This window comes from Grus americana, chromosome 1 (genome assembly GCF_028858705.1).
Source record: "Grus americana isolate bGruAme1 chromosome 1, bGruAme1.mat, whole genome shotgun sequence".
In the NCBI taxonomy this organism is placed as follows: domain Eukaryota; kingdom Metazoa; phylum Chordata; class Aves; order Gruiformes; family Gruidae; genus Grus; species Grus americana.
Genome location: NC_072852.1, coordinates 106,705,188 through 106,721,574, shown reverse-complemented (window position 1 = coordinate 106,721,574; position 16,387 = coordinate 106,705,188). Strand labels below are relative to the sequence as shown.

Below are 16,387 nucleotides of genomic sequence, written 5' to 3'. Positions count from 1 at the left end.
TGCAATAAGCTGTTCTTTCTCTATGTGGAGAAGCTACTGGTGGGAGGTACAATTCACACAGGCATACTCCATAAATCATATACCACTTAAAGAAAAATATACTTAAGAAAGCATTTACAAAGACCTGTGCAGTATCTTTCCTATTTGTTATCCTTACTTTCTTACTGCATTCATGCCTTACCATTTTGTAATGCAAAAGCTCACAACAGACTTTAAAGACATGGGCAAAATTCAGGAAAATTTGAACTTTTTTGTTCTCATTTGTACTATTGCTGTTGAGCTAGAAAATGCAGATTCTTGGTGATCCTTGATGATTTATTTCTGGTGATTATATTCCTATTGACACAGAGAAAACAAAATTAGGTTCTTTAGTTACAGGTTGAAACCATGATGATGGTGTTTATTTACCATACTACTGCTATGTAGGGTAACATAAAATTGTAACTGGATATGTAACTAGCTGAAAAGGACACTAACACCTTTCAAAATCATACAGTATTAGTAAAATGCAATGTATCAGTCAACTACATTAACATATATAGACATTTTTCAGCCTTTAATGCTGTGATAACCTTTAGTCTTCTAATCGTCTACAGAAAGCAGTGGCCCGATACTAGTAATGAAAGTGGTGGGAGTAGACTTCAATGTCACAAAAAAGTGTTTGCCAGCCATTACTGAGCCAGGCAAATAGCTGGCCTTCAGATTCACCTTTCCGAATGATGTATTATTCAAACAGTTTTTGTGGGAACCATTGAAAACAGTTGGTGGGTAATAAGGCAACCATATACCTGGTTTTGTTTTGTTTTTTTTCTTTTAAGGCATATTACATTCTATACATGAACCCAAGATAGGTGAATAAACTCCATTCTCATAGCAAACCTCCTCCATTCATCAGTGGCCTGTTGCTAAACAAACAGAAATGCTATGTTTGAACAAAAGTTACATTAATAGAAAAATGGCTTAGGTAGTGTTTGAGATTTAATTTCCTGGGTTATTTCTGAATTTGTTATTTTTTGAATTACATAGCATTTTCTCCTAAAAAGTCCTCATTAATTTCACTTCAATAGCAAACACTTTTTATTTGCTTGTCATTTCTTTTTTCTTTTTCCTTTTTTTTTTTTTTTAATCTGGAACAAAGCACACTAAAAAGGATTGATATGGGCATTTCACTTCTGAACTACCATCCTTTCACCTTAGATGACTAGTACAAAACAATTTAAAAACTACTACTGTGTGAAGCAGAGTTTTGGAGAAGGGTGCCCCGTCTCTGCTACAGACTCAGAATTCACTGTCGCACACCCAGAATAGTCCCTAGCACCACGGACTCTCACAAGCAAAGCAGGGCAAAGCAGGGCACCTTAGTCCCGCGCTCCAGCAATGGCTCTAGCCAGTGGGTGATCAAGATGGAGCAGCATTTAAGTCGATTTAGCTGCCTATAGAAGCAATCCTTATCTATTCAGCTTTCTGAGCCATTTTAAGAAGTTATGGAGAAGAAGAAACATACGTTGCCAAGCTGACATATTTCTATTACTTTTCTCCAGAATTACTCGTGAGAACAGTATCTGTTCCACTAGAGGGAGGAGCAGGCTCAGGAACTGAATTTCCAACTAGTGTTCCGGTACCACCTGCAAAACAGCCTCATTCCTACCTGAAGGGTGGTCTGTTCTCACAAAGAGCTGAAAGAGCAAAACTGGAACATGAAGGTCCATTTACGCATAAAAGTTTTAGAACAACAACAACAAAAAAACCAAAATAGAAAAAAGACTCTCACCTGAAGTACATTTGATTTACTGGTTTTGTTTCTGTTTTTCTTGCAAATGGGATGCATTTTTTTATTACAAATCATGTCTTTCAGATTACATTTACATTTCTAGATCATGCTTTCCTTTGACATTGGGATTAAACTACCTGGAACAGAGAATCAATTTTTAGCTTATTTCCTCTCTTGTAAGGGACTTCATGCAGACGTTGTTTTTCATGTATTCTCTCTTATTGCTTCTTATTTGTTTGGTAACAAGATGCTATCTTCATCTGAAAACAAGTATATTTAAGAACTTATAGATTATGAATACTTTGTAAAGCACAAACATATAAATATTTCTAAATCCAGTATTTTTCCCAAAAATATATTTGGGATAGAACAGACCTAGAGATTGCAAAGTTTCATTTTTTCCTTAAGAAAAGTCAAGAGCCACAAAGCCCCTCTTTCAGAGTTTCTATATAACTCTATAGCACCCCACCGTAATGCCAAGATTAAGGTCATTCGTTACTGAAACTATTTCTAGCGACTTTGGTTGGGGCAAGTCCCATCAGTAGTTAGTGCAGCACAAAGCAAACAGGCTCATTAGGACAGCTGTATCTCATGCAGACAAGCAAGGCTACAAGGAGACATGGCTTTAGTCCAACCCATCCATCTCACCTGCCAGAGAATAGCTGTACCAGAAAAGGAGGACATTTATGGAAGAGCTGGAACCTGGCACGTGTTCCTCTTCTCCTCGCCCTCTGAAACCTTGGGCAGACTGATGTACGACCTCCCCTTTAGGGCACTCTGCAATAGCATCCACGCAAGTGACTTCTGTACTGTGCTAAACATAGTGATATCTTACTGCCTTCTGGTTGGGTTTGACTAGCAGCTATGACACATGTGAATCTTCTACCTGATGTCTGAGAGACAGTCTTAAACAAACAAACTCCCTCTGTGTTGTGCAATCAATCTAGACAAGACCCCAACAAAGAAGAGTGCTATATTTGAAGAGGAAGATGCAGTTAAATGTTGGTTCTTAATTCCTTAGGCAAACGGTTTCATAGTGCTTTAGCATATACCCCTTGAAAGTTCTGTCTCTTACAGGGGTTGCACTTTGATTTTACTGTAGCACATTCCATCAGAGTCTCCAGAAAGGCGGAGACATTATACAGAGAGCTTGAAAAATTTCTGGGTATCCTGGGCCAAAGACGTTAAGCTCCCTGGATATTAAGACAGAAGCCTTGAACCCGATGAGATGCAGAGAGTAGGGTCAATATGCCTATGGTAGCCCCAGCAGGAAATGTGCTGCATGATTTTATGTTGCCTAGTGTTTTCTAAATATTTAGGCTTCTCATTACAGTAGCTCAGCCAAGAATCAATGAAAATCTGGGTAACTGAGGTCAGCTGAAATGCTCCTGCCTTCCCAGAGATATGTGAGGGTTTGAACTGTTCTCCCAAGCAACGTGTTATATTATAGTCAGCACGAGACCAGGAAAAGTTTTACAGTCATCCACGATCATCTTCGCAGAACAGGGCAGTACTGTCTTGTACCAAACTGCAAGGAATGTTTAGTGATTGCCTTTATTGTAGGTTATTCCTGACATCAGGATAAGAAGCCATGTGTAGTCTGTGATTAGAAGTGCACTGTAGAGTTGTATAGAGGTTAGTGAGAAGAAGTCTGAATTATTCCTCTATTCCTAAAGTATACTGGTTCCCTTTCTGAATCTCTTGATCTGTTATGATAAGCAGATAGCTGAGAAGCTGCAGGATTCAGACATGGTTCCTGCTGTCAGAAAAAACATCCTGAATAATACCATCCCACCTGTGGCTGGACTCTTTCTGGATCAACGCAAGGTTAAAGCCACCATCTCTTTTGATCTCTGCTGGTTAGCACAGAACTTGTGGTCTCATTAGTCAGACTCGGGTGATGCCGGGCATACAGGGTACTTTAGCTACAGTAGATTATCAACTATGTAGCCTTCCAAAAAGTACCACACTAAAATTTATGTATTTTGCTTTACAGTATTCCGCATACCTTGACATCGATCAAGATCGGTTTCACCTGGTTTCATTTTTTAAAGTGCTGCTTATTGCTGCCAGTTGCATAAAGTGATATCATTTCATTGCCATGAAATCAACAGGAATAGGTAGAAAAGAATTATTGTCTTTGTACTTCAAGCTATTTATCGAGTGAAACAAATACATAACCATTATGACTTGCCCTAAAATAACCAGGAAAGGACTGCCAAGATTTTTCATTAAGGAAAAATCAGGGAGCTGCTTTTGAGCCTACAGGCAAATTAGGCACTTTTCCCATACAAATATATATCTGTGACCTCAAGTAATAAGAGATTTACTGTAATGACAGTAGAAGTCTAGTGTAGCAGATTTAGGATAACCATTCCTGAAAAAGAGGTTGCAGTATTTAAATTAACAATATTTAATTTTATTTTTTTTTTTTTACAGAAATACCATTGTGAACTATGCTGTCAACGTGAACAGACAGTTTCATAGCCCCACATTGGCTCCCTCATACATGACATTAAGAAACAATAGTTGAGAGAGGAGTTACGGCCCCCAGAGAAAATCACTCAGACCACCTACTTCGACCTTCCCCTACCAAAGATTTTAGGAGAATTGTTACTTACTGGAAAGAGTTCACAATCAGGATGGTTGCTCACATTACAGACATAATGTGAGAAATTAAAAAAAAAAAAAGAAATCACACATCATTGGCAATTTACATGCAAACACAAGCAAAAATATTTTAGTTACATAAGCTACTGATAGAAACACAACACACCCCTCCAATCAAGTAAGGCTAAATGTAGATGATGTTTAAGTACGGCAAAGCACGAAAATGCCCATCCTTCTCTTAGCCATTTACGCTTAGTACATTTTAGTATTTGTTACCAGAACTTTTAAGACGAAAAAAACCCTCCACTATCCCAAAACATGTCCCAGGGCTAAACTTGGTGCCTTATACCTTACATGTACATTTCAAAACTGAAAGCTTTGTATTTCTCAAGTTAAAATGTTATGGACAGAGCTCTGTTCATTTGCTTAAAGTATTCTTTTTTAAAAAACTTTTTCAACTGAGATAATGCTTCAAGGTACAGAAATACCATTTATTCTACACGGTGTTCAGAAGCTAGGAAATTAAAATTCTGGTTTGGGTAATGTATCAAAGACAACTCAGATAATGTAATACTCTTCATTCCATCATGACAGACCGTGACCGTAAAATTTTGGAAAATGTACTTTTTTCCCCTCAGAGGAGAAGAGGAATGCTTCTTGGTTTTGCTTGCCATCTAGTCCTTATCATTCATTAAATACATATTTTTCATATGTTTATCCTCTCCTTACTATGACTGTTTTCTGTACTGAGATTTATTAACACACAGAGGCCGTACGCTGTGGGTTACTCCAAAATATATTTCAGTGAACAAAGATAAAATTAACTTGCAGTGTCAAATCTCCATGCAAGATGAAGCATATTTGGACCCTGTAATTCCTTCTGCCATACTTTCCATGCTCTCATTCCTCTCCTATTACACTCAGAGGAAGTGTTCCTATCTTTTCATAACATAGTGTAGATAGTTCAAAAGCATGCCTTGCTTTCATCCACATATAGCACACCCCATCTAAAAGAAATTATTGGAAACAGTTTTTTCAATGCTTCATTTCAATGCCGTAGGCAGTCAAACTTGATTACAGTACCATGATATAAGAAACAGTGATACATTTTAACTTTCTCTAGACCTTATGCATGCAATGTTTTCAGTAGTAGCTTTTTTCTTAATTTTAGAAACATTCAGAAGTGCTATTAGCCAAAAGTACTTAGCTGCATCAGGGGCTTGTCTGGGGACTCAAGCTGGCTTTATTTTATTCAAATATTTCAGTTAGAATTGTCTGCAGTCCTGTCTGCCCACAGGCAATTTGTTTAATTTTTCTGTTTAATTTTTAACAATGAAAGGATTTTTTTTTTCAGTTGTCAGCTATGAAAACTCAACCACGGGTTCAAAGAGTCAAGTCATATCCTTAAATGCATTTATCACTAATAAAATTCTTGACACAACTGGGGTGGATTTGAGGCATAAACTTGCAGAATAATTTATCCAAGTCACAAGTAACTACCACTGATGATAAATGAGAGTGAAAGAAAAGCATTTGACTTTCAGATATTAAGTTGGGTGTGGCAGGACTTGCAGATAGAAGTTCTTTAGTAAATTTGGAAAGTTTTATAAGGAATGAAAACGAGCCTACAACTCTTTTGTCCAGCTGTTCTTAGTAAAATCCTACTCTAAAGTCTTTGTGTTCTTGGAACAAGGGAAGTTACAAGCACTACTGCCATTTGTTTAGATTTCCATGTTTGCGAAGGCAGCACCATACGCAGTGGATCTCCTCCTGTACTTAAGTGATCTGTTCTTAGACATATATTGTTTTGGAGGATCGCTTTACCTTTCATGCTTAGTTTTTTGGTGATTTCTAACACTAAATTATTTTGAGTGTGGAATTCTTAATTAAGTCTGTAATAAAGTTCCTTAAGTCTTGTTTTTTTCTAGAATGTACTGCAGAACATTTAAAAAGTATGATTACAGCAACTTAGTGCATGCATGCTCACAGCCAGTGTCTTGCATTAACACAGGTTTTTCAATTACCTTTCTACAGTTCCCTTTTAGAAAGGAAAGAGCTAGAAGAACAAAAAAAATAAAATAAACTGAGTATTTAACTGACTATGATGTTTGAGGTCAAATAGGCACATAAAGTACTAGAAGCATCAAAGTGTGATATATTAGATCACATATTCAAATATGGTTCTTTTTTAATATATATTCACCACTGTAGCAAACTTGTTAGTGTGAAAAATTGCCATTGTTGGCAACTGAACCCTAGTTTACCAGATGAGTCGAATTCTTCCTTATGCTATTTTTAGGAGTGGAACAGACTTATTGTTAAGGGGAGTAACAAAGATACACACTTAAGTTCACTCTTTGTGCTCCCCATGCAACTGTTTCTTCTCCCAAGCAGGGGCTCTGAGAGGGAAATCCAGCATGCAAGGGAATTTATGCAGAATCATTTCCCCTAAATTGAAGAAAGTGATATAGAAAAAGCCATATTCTAATTGCTACTTAAGGGGTTTCTCTCTTCAGCCTGAAAGTTTCTCCAGAGAGATAGGGATGATGCAGAACTTCCTCAGCTGGGGAACTTAGATTAACCTCACAGCAATAAACAAGATGAAAGGGCTTTTGAACTCAGTGCCACTCCTTGGCTGGAAAGAAACCCTGTGCTCTGAGCGAGGTGAAGACCTAGGCAGTATGAACTACGATACAATCTATGGCAGCTACTTTACTTCAAAAGATTGAGGAGAAAAAGAAGGAATGAGGTATTACTCAGGAATTGCTTCATGCAGAAGTAAGGGACCTCAATTCCAGCTACACTCTTGCCAGAAATTCAGGTCTTACGGCTCTTGTCTTCCCAGTAGCGGTACCTCCTCATCCCTAACTTAAACTACTCTATGTTATGGTCCAAGGAAGCTTCAAGGAAGATGGACAAGTGGCATCTTCCATCCCTATTGTGTCAGGCTGCAAGGAGAAAGGGATGTCACCTGAGGCAAAAATAGCATGTAAGGAAAGCCTGTGGCCCAGAAACTCAAGCACTTGGCTGAAAATAAGACTTTCTGGGCTCTGGATGCTACTCCTTAGATCAATTTTGAACATACAGCCACACGATATTTGTCTGAAGCCAGTTGTGTTACAGAGAAGTCAGATCAGAAATAGCAACATCTCCCCTAGGCTGGGGGCAACCAGTAAGCTACCAAGTCACACTGCTCTTTCCTGCCAACTCTCATTTTGTCTCTCCTGCCACACTCATTCTGTTGGTGTAAGGATCAACTTACACAGATCCTGAGGAGCAACAGATGAGTAGGGAAAGAGGACAAATATGCTCAATGTGTTCACTACTGACAGAGGAGAAAGCTAAAGGACACCTTGGGAAATAAATTTACCATATGAAAATGTGAGAAATTCTCATGACTTGGCAGACCTGGAGCACAGACCTGGAAATGGCTAAGGAAAGACAGATGATACAGGACTGGAAACAAACAAACAAACAAACAAACAAACAAACAAAAATGCCCTTATGGAAGTTACACAGAGCTGACCAGGGAAGGCAGGAGGGTGGTACACACTTGGGCCTCAAGATGGACAAGGACAGATTAATGATTGAAGAAGTTTGGAGGAGAGAGAGACTTAATTGAGGCAAAGGATTGATGTGTTTGGCAGACTATAAATTGATGGTGGTGAGAGACAACTGATGGGACTCATGATTAGAAGATGGATAGGGAATGAAAGATTTATTGACTGAGCACTTTAGACAGAATATTACAGGTGAAACACAGGATATCTGTTAAGTCTCCTGCAGAATGGAGGGAATATTTCATTATGTCCCCCTGTGTTGAGTCTTCTGAAACCTTATGCTGTTGCTGCATGTTTAACTTACATGCTCACTTGCCTTACAAGTCTTTCAAGGATTATAGGGTTATTCAGTTCCTCTCTCCTTTCTACACCTTCTCCCCCCCCAAGGCTACCATGTTATAATTGCAGAGGAGAACACACAATGTTTCTCTTCGTTTTTCCATTGTGTGATGTATCACCTTGATAAGCCTAGAAATTTGGAATTGTCTAAGCTTTTCTTGAAGAGGCTATTTTCCCTGTCATACAGGCAACTATGCTTGCAAATCCACTCAGATTGGTTGAGTTATAGTATTATGGAACACAGAGATGGAAAAAACATTAGATCACAAGCTTCTCCTGAACCTAGAACCAAGTAAGGCTTAGCTAATAATTGTAAAAATAAAGTGTTCACAAATAACACCACCAAGAAACTTTAGTGCTGATCTGCAATTATTCTAATATTTTCCTCAACAGAAGAGATCCAAATATTTAAAGTTCCTCATCTTGTATGTTAACAAAGATGCAGCCAGGGGAGTAACGAGGACATACAGAAACATTAGTACAACAAGGATATATGCTACATTAAAAAAGGGATAATTTGTATTTTTATTTGCATTTTAAGCCACAGAAGAGGCTATCCAGAGAAGATATAAAGGTGGACACAACAAAATTTAAGTCCATGTTACTTAATTCTTCATCTCTTTCCTTCACAATGACAGGTTTGTAGCCCCCGATGGATTAACACATTATGCATATAGCTTGTCACCTGCTATCTGGGAGTCCAGGTGTAGCTCTAAGCAAAGTAGCATGAGATTGCCAGATGTTTCTGACGACACAGAAAACAATTCATAGAGCAAGTGCAAAATTTGGACAAACAAAATCACGGCTCCCCAATCTTTTTCACTTTTGGACCTAGTGACTCCTTTGCTTGACAGCTGATTCCACCCCAGAAGGATCACAGCCCATGGAATTCCTCTCAAGTAAAAGGTCAAAAGAATATAAATCCCTTACTTCTTCCCATTTTTTTTTTTAAACACTTACCTGTTGAACTATAGAAATCTACTAAATAATTTATACCTAACCATATGCCACAACAAACAAGTCAGGGAAACCCAGACATAAGAAGAAAGGCTTCTCTACTCTAATTTCTATTTATTACTTTAGCACATGAGAAAAGTATATGCATTTGCTTATCTGTATACATTGAGATTTCTTACAGTTTCCTAAATAAATAAATAAATAAATCTGAGTCTCCCATGGCTAACACACTTGCCTCCATTGCTTAGGGTGAAGCTCAGATGTGCACATAGACCTTGAAAAGTTACTAGAAGGAAATCCACATGGACATTACATATATGAAGTATTATGATGCTTATTGTGGTCCAAATCCAGTTACAGCAAAACACAATATGAAAAGCCCACAAAGTGAAAAAAAAAAAACCAAAACAAAACACAGGAATAGGTGAAACAACATCAACAAAGGAAAGCAACAGAACTCAAATATCCTCCCCACTTGTTAAGAATTTAGTTTCCTTTAAAAATCTATTGCAAGACTATGTCTAATAAACTTTTTGTTTATGCCTCAGTGAAGACACTTGCAGATACCTCATTGCAAAATTAGTCAAGTCCTCCTCATTTCTCCAGTATTTTACCGGTCAATATCCAATATTGAGGATTCAGTATTATCCAGGAAAGCAAAAGGTATAGCTTGAAATTTCCTCTCACTGGAATCAACAATCAACAACCACCAAGCTGTCTGAGTTGCCACAAAGGCGTTCTTTTTTTCAATGATTCCTATGGAAATCAGTGCAGCTTCTGGGCAAGTATCAGTCATGATATCAAAAATGCTTGCAGGAATCCATTTTTGTAGGGGCTTGGGACACAATTGCCATACAATTTGCAGAAGTTTGGCGGTGTTTGCTGAAAGACTGAAAAGCAATGAACTACTCTGAGAAGCACTGGAATAATTTTATTAGCTTTCTGCCTTCCTTCCTTGTCTCTAATCACCAAAAGCTAGGTCTCTTTCCACATGCTTATAGCCTGTTTATGTCAGTGTAATGCCCCTGGAGTTTACAGCAGTGTAAGATATAAGTAGAAAACATGCATAAAGACAAATATAAAATGAATGAAGAGAAGCACACAGAAAAAAAAAAAAAAGACATTATGTTTGGAGATTAGCCTTTTACTCCATAATATAACAGGACATTCTTAACCTGTTTTATCTACAAACTGCATCCAACAAAGGCTTCTTCTTCCATTAATGACGAGCATGAACTTCAGGTTAATAAGAATCCTTCTCAAATGCAAGATCTTGCCTGTCAGTTGAACCTCAACACCTATCTACGGCACAATGGTCTAGGATTAGAGACCTGTCCCTTCTATCCACACATCTGTGAAACACAAGTATGGCACAAAACATTCCCCCCCTCCAAAAAAAAAAAGCCTCTAAAGTTCTTCTGTATACTCGCAAACACCAGTGATTTTAAAGATTTCCTTTTTGTAACTAAGATGTGAAACATGAGCAAGTGAAATTAAAATTTTAAAAAGTCTTAAATCCATTTAAGTCCGTTTTCGAGTTATCAGTCATTAATTAACCTTAACACATGCCAGTGATCATGGAGAAAAAATGTAACCTACAACACTTTACAAAAAATACAGATACTGATCATGTTAATGCCAAACTTAATTACATCCTTATTTTCGCATATGGCAGTGTTTTGCATTTCTCCCTCCTTATTGCATTTTTAATAGCTTCACACTCAGGTGCGGTAACACTTTTGCTGCCGAGACTGCACAGAAAAAGCCGTTTGTTGCTAATCCTCCGGCGTGGCCAAAACGCGCGGGGAATTAGCGAGGCGGCCAAGAGCCTCCTGCCCCGCCACGCAGCCGCACCGCCCGCCACCCCGGCCCGGGGGGGGAGGCCGGTTCCCCGGCGGTCGCAGCCGCGGGCCGAGCTCAGGGCGGAGGTGGGGGGGAGCGCAGGGCTGCGCAGGGCTCCGTACCCCTTCCCTGGCCGGCCCGGGCCACGGCAACGCGCCGGCCGCGCAGCGCCGAGCATCCTCCGCGGGGGCGCTGCCCCGCGGGGCGGGGGCGGTGCGGGTTTGCGGCACTGCAGCAGCAGGAGCAGCTGCTGCAGCGGAGCCGGAGACCTCCCTCCTCTTCCTCCTCCACCCCCGCCGCGCCGGGGGCCCTCCATTGTGCGGGGAGGTGGCCGCACACCCGCGGACTGCGCCCCCCGCCCCTTCCCCGAGCGCCCCTGAGGAGAGGGGCCGCTCCCCCCCAGCCAAGTGCTGGCGGGTGCGCTATCGCAGCCCCCCTCCCGTACTGCCGCTTTCCATTTCTAAACATATTTATACACATACATACACACACACTACATATATATATACACATATATTCCCCCCCTCCCGTTAGATTTCGGTCTCCGCCCGGCGGGGTATCGGGCGCCGGCGGGGGGAGAGGACGGCGCTTCCCCCGGCAGAGCTGCTCCGCGGCCGCGGCATCCCCCCGGGAAGGGACAAGGTTATTGCGAGCGCGGCGAAAACAAAGCCGGCGCTTCTCGCTCCAGCCGCCCGACTGCGGCCGGGGCAGGCGGGGTGCGGGGTCCGCCCCGCCAGAAGTTGCGGCGCGGATCCCCACCCCCCCGCCTCCGCGGCGACAGGCACCCCGAGATCGCCGGGGGGGGGGGGGGGGCGGCAGGCACAGCGAGGGATGCCGGCTGCGCAGCGGTAAAAGTTCTTTGTTAATAACGACCGAGCCAAAGGGCGGCGAGAAAGCGGGGGACGCCGTCCCGTGGAAACCCCGGCAACTTTACAGACAATAAGCACGCCTTCGGTACCTGCACAGAAACTTGTTGGACCGCTCCCTCCGCCAGCCCCGCGCACTAGCTACTTTCGCATCCCCCTCTCCCGCTGTGACCTCTCCCGGCGCCTGCGGGAAACTGTTGCCTCGCCCGGAGCCGGTGCCGCGGGGCGGCCACCCCCTCCCTGCGGCTGCCGGCGAGACCCTCGCCCCGGTGGCTACTTTGGTAGTTGAGAGGGGAAACTTACCCTCCGAGATGAGAAGGCTCTCAGAAAACTAGCAGTTCCATCATCCAGACAGTCCTTTGCAACTTTCCTTGCATGGAGCGAGAATATATATATATATAAATATATATATATTTATACGGAGAGAGAGGGAGCGCGCTTAAGACGACAAGCTGTTCAGGAGACTTTTGAATAAAAGGGGGATGAAACCGGATTTCTTCCCAGTATCAGGACCCTGGAAAATCAAATCCTTCTTCAGAAGAGAATTCTTTCAGTCCCGTTATCTGTATTACTATTAACGCGCCGAGCAGGAGGCATTGCATACAAATAGATCCAAGTAGCAGCGTCTATTGGTGGCTGCGGAGGGCCCCTGGGTCCTACTGCTCCGGCGCCGGGAAACTACAAAGCCGAGCAGCAGCGAGCGGCTCCGGAGAGGGCACGGTCTGGGGGAGTGAGGGGGCGAGGGGGGGGGGGCGGCTGCAGGGGCCGGGTCCCGTTTAATTGATTCGTTACCTCGGGTATTGTAATACATGTTGCAATGTTTGAGCGGGAGAAAGCCACATTATAAACCGATGTCATGCAATCTCCGCTTTCAGAGCTGCTCTTGCAGGGCTATTGTGCAGTCCGGTATGAGAAATGTGTCTGATTTTTAAAAACAGGCGTTTATTTGTCTACAGCTTTTTTTGCCTTTTTTCCCCCCGCACTGTTAAAATTATCCGTCAAGTTCCCTGGTAATTATGTAGTTACTTCAGTAATCAAGTATTCATTGAATTTCACTTACCTATGCTTTTTCTTTCTCAAGTTATGGCTTTCCAAGGACACATCTGCTCCTCTGTGCAAAGAGGGTAAACAAACATTCTTTAAAATTAAGCAACTTATTCCTAATTAAAAGAGAAAAAGTAAAAAAAAAAAAAAATCAGGGTACGTTTCTTCCATTACAGAATACAAAGACAGCCGGTTTGCAGTATTTAAATTATGGTCCTTATTGGATGTAAGAAATGACTGAACTCAAAGAAAATATCCCATTTGAAAATTCAGGCAGTGAAAAGAACAAAAACCAGATACAGTATTTATGTATTGGCTGCTAAATCGAGAGTAAATGTGAGATAATGACGACATAGGTCAACATAACTGAGAACTGAAAACAATGTAAGCACTTACATATGCGAGAGTATCACACAAACTTCTATTACTGCCTTATATGTAATATACATTATATACTAAGCATACATCTAGATAATAAACATTAATAGGCTTAAAATTGTAAGTATTTAATGGAAACTCTTAAAAAGCGTATGAAGACTATTTAGAAATAAAGCCTGGAATATATTGCAATGCATGATGCAATTAAAGGTCTAAACATACCCACTTGCCCTACATAGAAGAATGGCAATCGGTGACAAGGGGACATTGTCCAAAAGGTCCTGTGCGTAGGTTATCGTTAATATGGCAAGATCCTTCAACTCTAGTTGGGAGCTACCAATGCAAATACAGAGTTTATTACAAAAGCATTTTTACAAATGTTATTGAAAAGTCATACGTACAGCACAAGGTTACGTGCCACTAGCCCATTATTTTACCAGTTACATAGGTAGAAAGAGACAAAATAAGTTTAAAATAAAACATAGAGGAAAATACAGTGTTTAAACAACTCTTGCACTCCAAGAATCCACAGTAGTAGTCAAATCATTCTTTGAATGAAGTACCCTGCACACCTTGGAGGAGAGCAGCAGAGAGGGCAGGAGGGAATCAGCATTTTTGTGCATCAGTAGCCTCTAACAACAGAAATACTACAGTAGGAGTTCAAAGTCAGGTCTTCAAGTGCTCCATTTCAGACCTACCTTACAGTTTGCACCTCTAAGACTTTGCATCTCATTGGAAGAAGTTTCTAACTCTTTGTTCTTTGAATTCTGTTGCTGCTTTGGTTTAGATATTATATTCCTTAGATAATAAGTATATCCCAAAGCAGTAGCATTTGGGTAGTGATAGTTGTCAGAGTAGGTATAGTAGAACAATTAATTACAGTTATCACTGTAGTTACACATACACATTTTTTTTCTCTTTCTAAAGAGAAGAAATTTGAGTTATTTTATTTTGAAAACAGGTGACTATTACATCACTAAACACAAGTGCCTATAAAGGAAGATATTGCAGTTGTTTGCAGTTTAGACCAAATTTTGTTTCGCTCTTTTGTTTCTCTTTAGGTCTACTTAGGACAAATTCTGGTTACCTGAGAGTTCAACATATATGTCTCACACCCTGTATTTTATTACTACCATGGGCCTTACACTTGCTATCATAACCTTAAGGAGATTCCTGATTCACATCAATTTAAAAGAGAACAGGCTCAGGCCTATTGTATTTAACAAAATAATGTAAAATCATTGGCATCATCTGCAAATTTAACAAAAATAGTAGATTAGTAGAAGTGCAAATTAAGGAGGTAATAACCAACACCATCACAATTAAGAAATTACGCTATGAAGGAGAGAAATTGCCATGTCCATTGTAGACCCTACAGAGATTAATGAAATATGGCTGTGAAACTATTTTAATAGATAAATTGGGTGGGTGGTTAAACATCTGAGCTAAGATGATTACTTTGTAGTGGAACAAAACAAAGAGGAATAAATCACGAAGCTGCTCTATTACCACAATTAAAATGCAATTGCTTGATCAATTATCACTCTAGCTAATAGCTTGATGGAGGACAAGCAAATAAATAAAACATTACGCTAAACAAAGTTGTTTGAAGTATAATAATAGTATCTGTATACATATATGTTCCTTATGTATTTATGCCTAATACATATATGCTGCATTACATAACATAAGCAAGGCTGTATATAATGTGTTTAGCTATTTATTTGTAGTATACAAGTAAATACCGATTATACATAATCACGATAATGCATGCAGTGGGTAAATAGCTAACACATGTTTAGATTACTGATACAATACATTTCAATGTTTTCTAGATCTCTGAGAATCTCCTTGTTTTACATATTTACCATCCAAAGGTGTTTTGGAATATTTTCCCCTTGGAATAGTTTCCAAGGTCAGCACATGCGACGACACATGTCGGTTTCCAACTTGCCCTTGGAAAATGATGGCCACTTACTGGAGTTCATGTGGACACGGGGCGTTTCAGGGAGGTAGTAAAGCAAGCCGTGACTGTCATATATCAGCATTACATTTTTATATCCAGTAATCAGCAAAGCGTGCATTTCTATATAGGAAAGTAAATGGAAACATGTATGTTTGCATGAAATAAAGTGTAGTGTATAAAGGCAAATAACTTGCTTATCGATAGTATGAGCACCTGATCCAAAGTCAGCGGCAATGAGCAGACTTCTCCCCTTGATCCAAAGTCCTGGTCAAATATATTACTTATTGCATCTATGGAAATATTTGTACAGTATAGTGTGAATAGGCAGGGAACAACACTTTGTTATATGTATTTATGTTGCCTAATAGCAACACAGATTCTGTTAAAAGTTGATTAAGATTTAAGAAAATTAGGCTCGTGCTGAGCTTCGGTGAGCTTCTCAGGCATCATAATGTGAAAAGGCAAGTAGAGCATATATCCAGTTGTAGAGAGGTATGTCTAGGATTTCTTTTTAACATTTTAATGCTTTGTCCTATGCAAAAAGATTACACGTGTTCGACAAACTTGTTTTGCCTTTCCCAGGGCACACGTAATTGGAAAACATACAAGTTTGAATGTATTTAAAGTGAGCAATGTTTATGTTGTAAATATGTAGGTATTGCTGCAATGTACTAATGAAACAGCAGAATTTGTGCTCTTGCACAAGTAGGGTGAAGCTTCACCAAATCTCTTGCATCCTCTTACTCCATCAGATGCAGCTAGCATCCATATTAAATCCCTTCACTTACGTACTTGCAGTTAATTTTTACCCTTGCTTATCTGTGTTTGGTAGGCTATTTGAAGACACGTCTGAGAGACTACGGCCATTTCATCACTTGTGGATCAAACGATTTAAAAAATGCAGACTCCTCCCTTTCCACCTTCCCCATTTGTAAAAACAAGAGGTGCCTTCTGACTATCAGAAAGAACATACTTACGAAGGCAGAAATTCAATGTAGGGAAGTTTTGCGAGGAAAACAGTAGAATGGTCTCCGAAGAACAACATCTGAGTGTG

General features: G+C 40.2%; 1 protein-coding gene across 1 annotated transcript in view; it reads right to left on the bottom strand.

Annotated features, from left to right (window-relative positions):
* The window catches only part of ROBO1 (roundabout guidance receptor 1), a 736,398-nt gene extending 724,045 nt beyond the window's left edge, over window positions 1-12,353 (bottom strand). The window contains exon 1 of the mRNA XM_054805401.1: window positions 12,249-12,353. The gene's annotated coding sequence lies outside the window, so the exon portion shown is untranslated. The remainder of the gene's footprint in view (window positions 1-12,248) is intronic.
* Window positions 12,354-16,387: the final 4,034 nt, after the last annotated feature.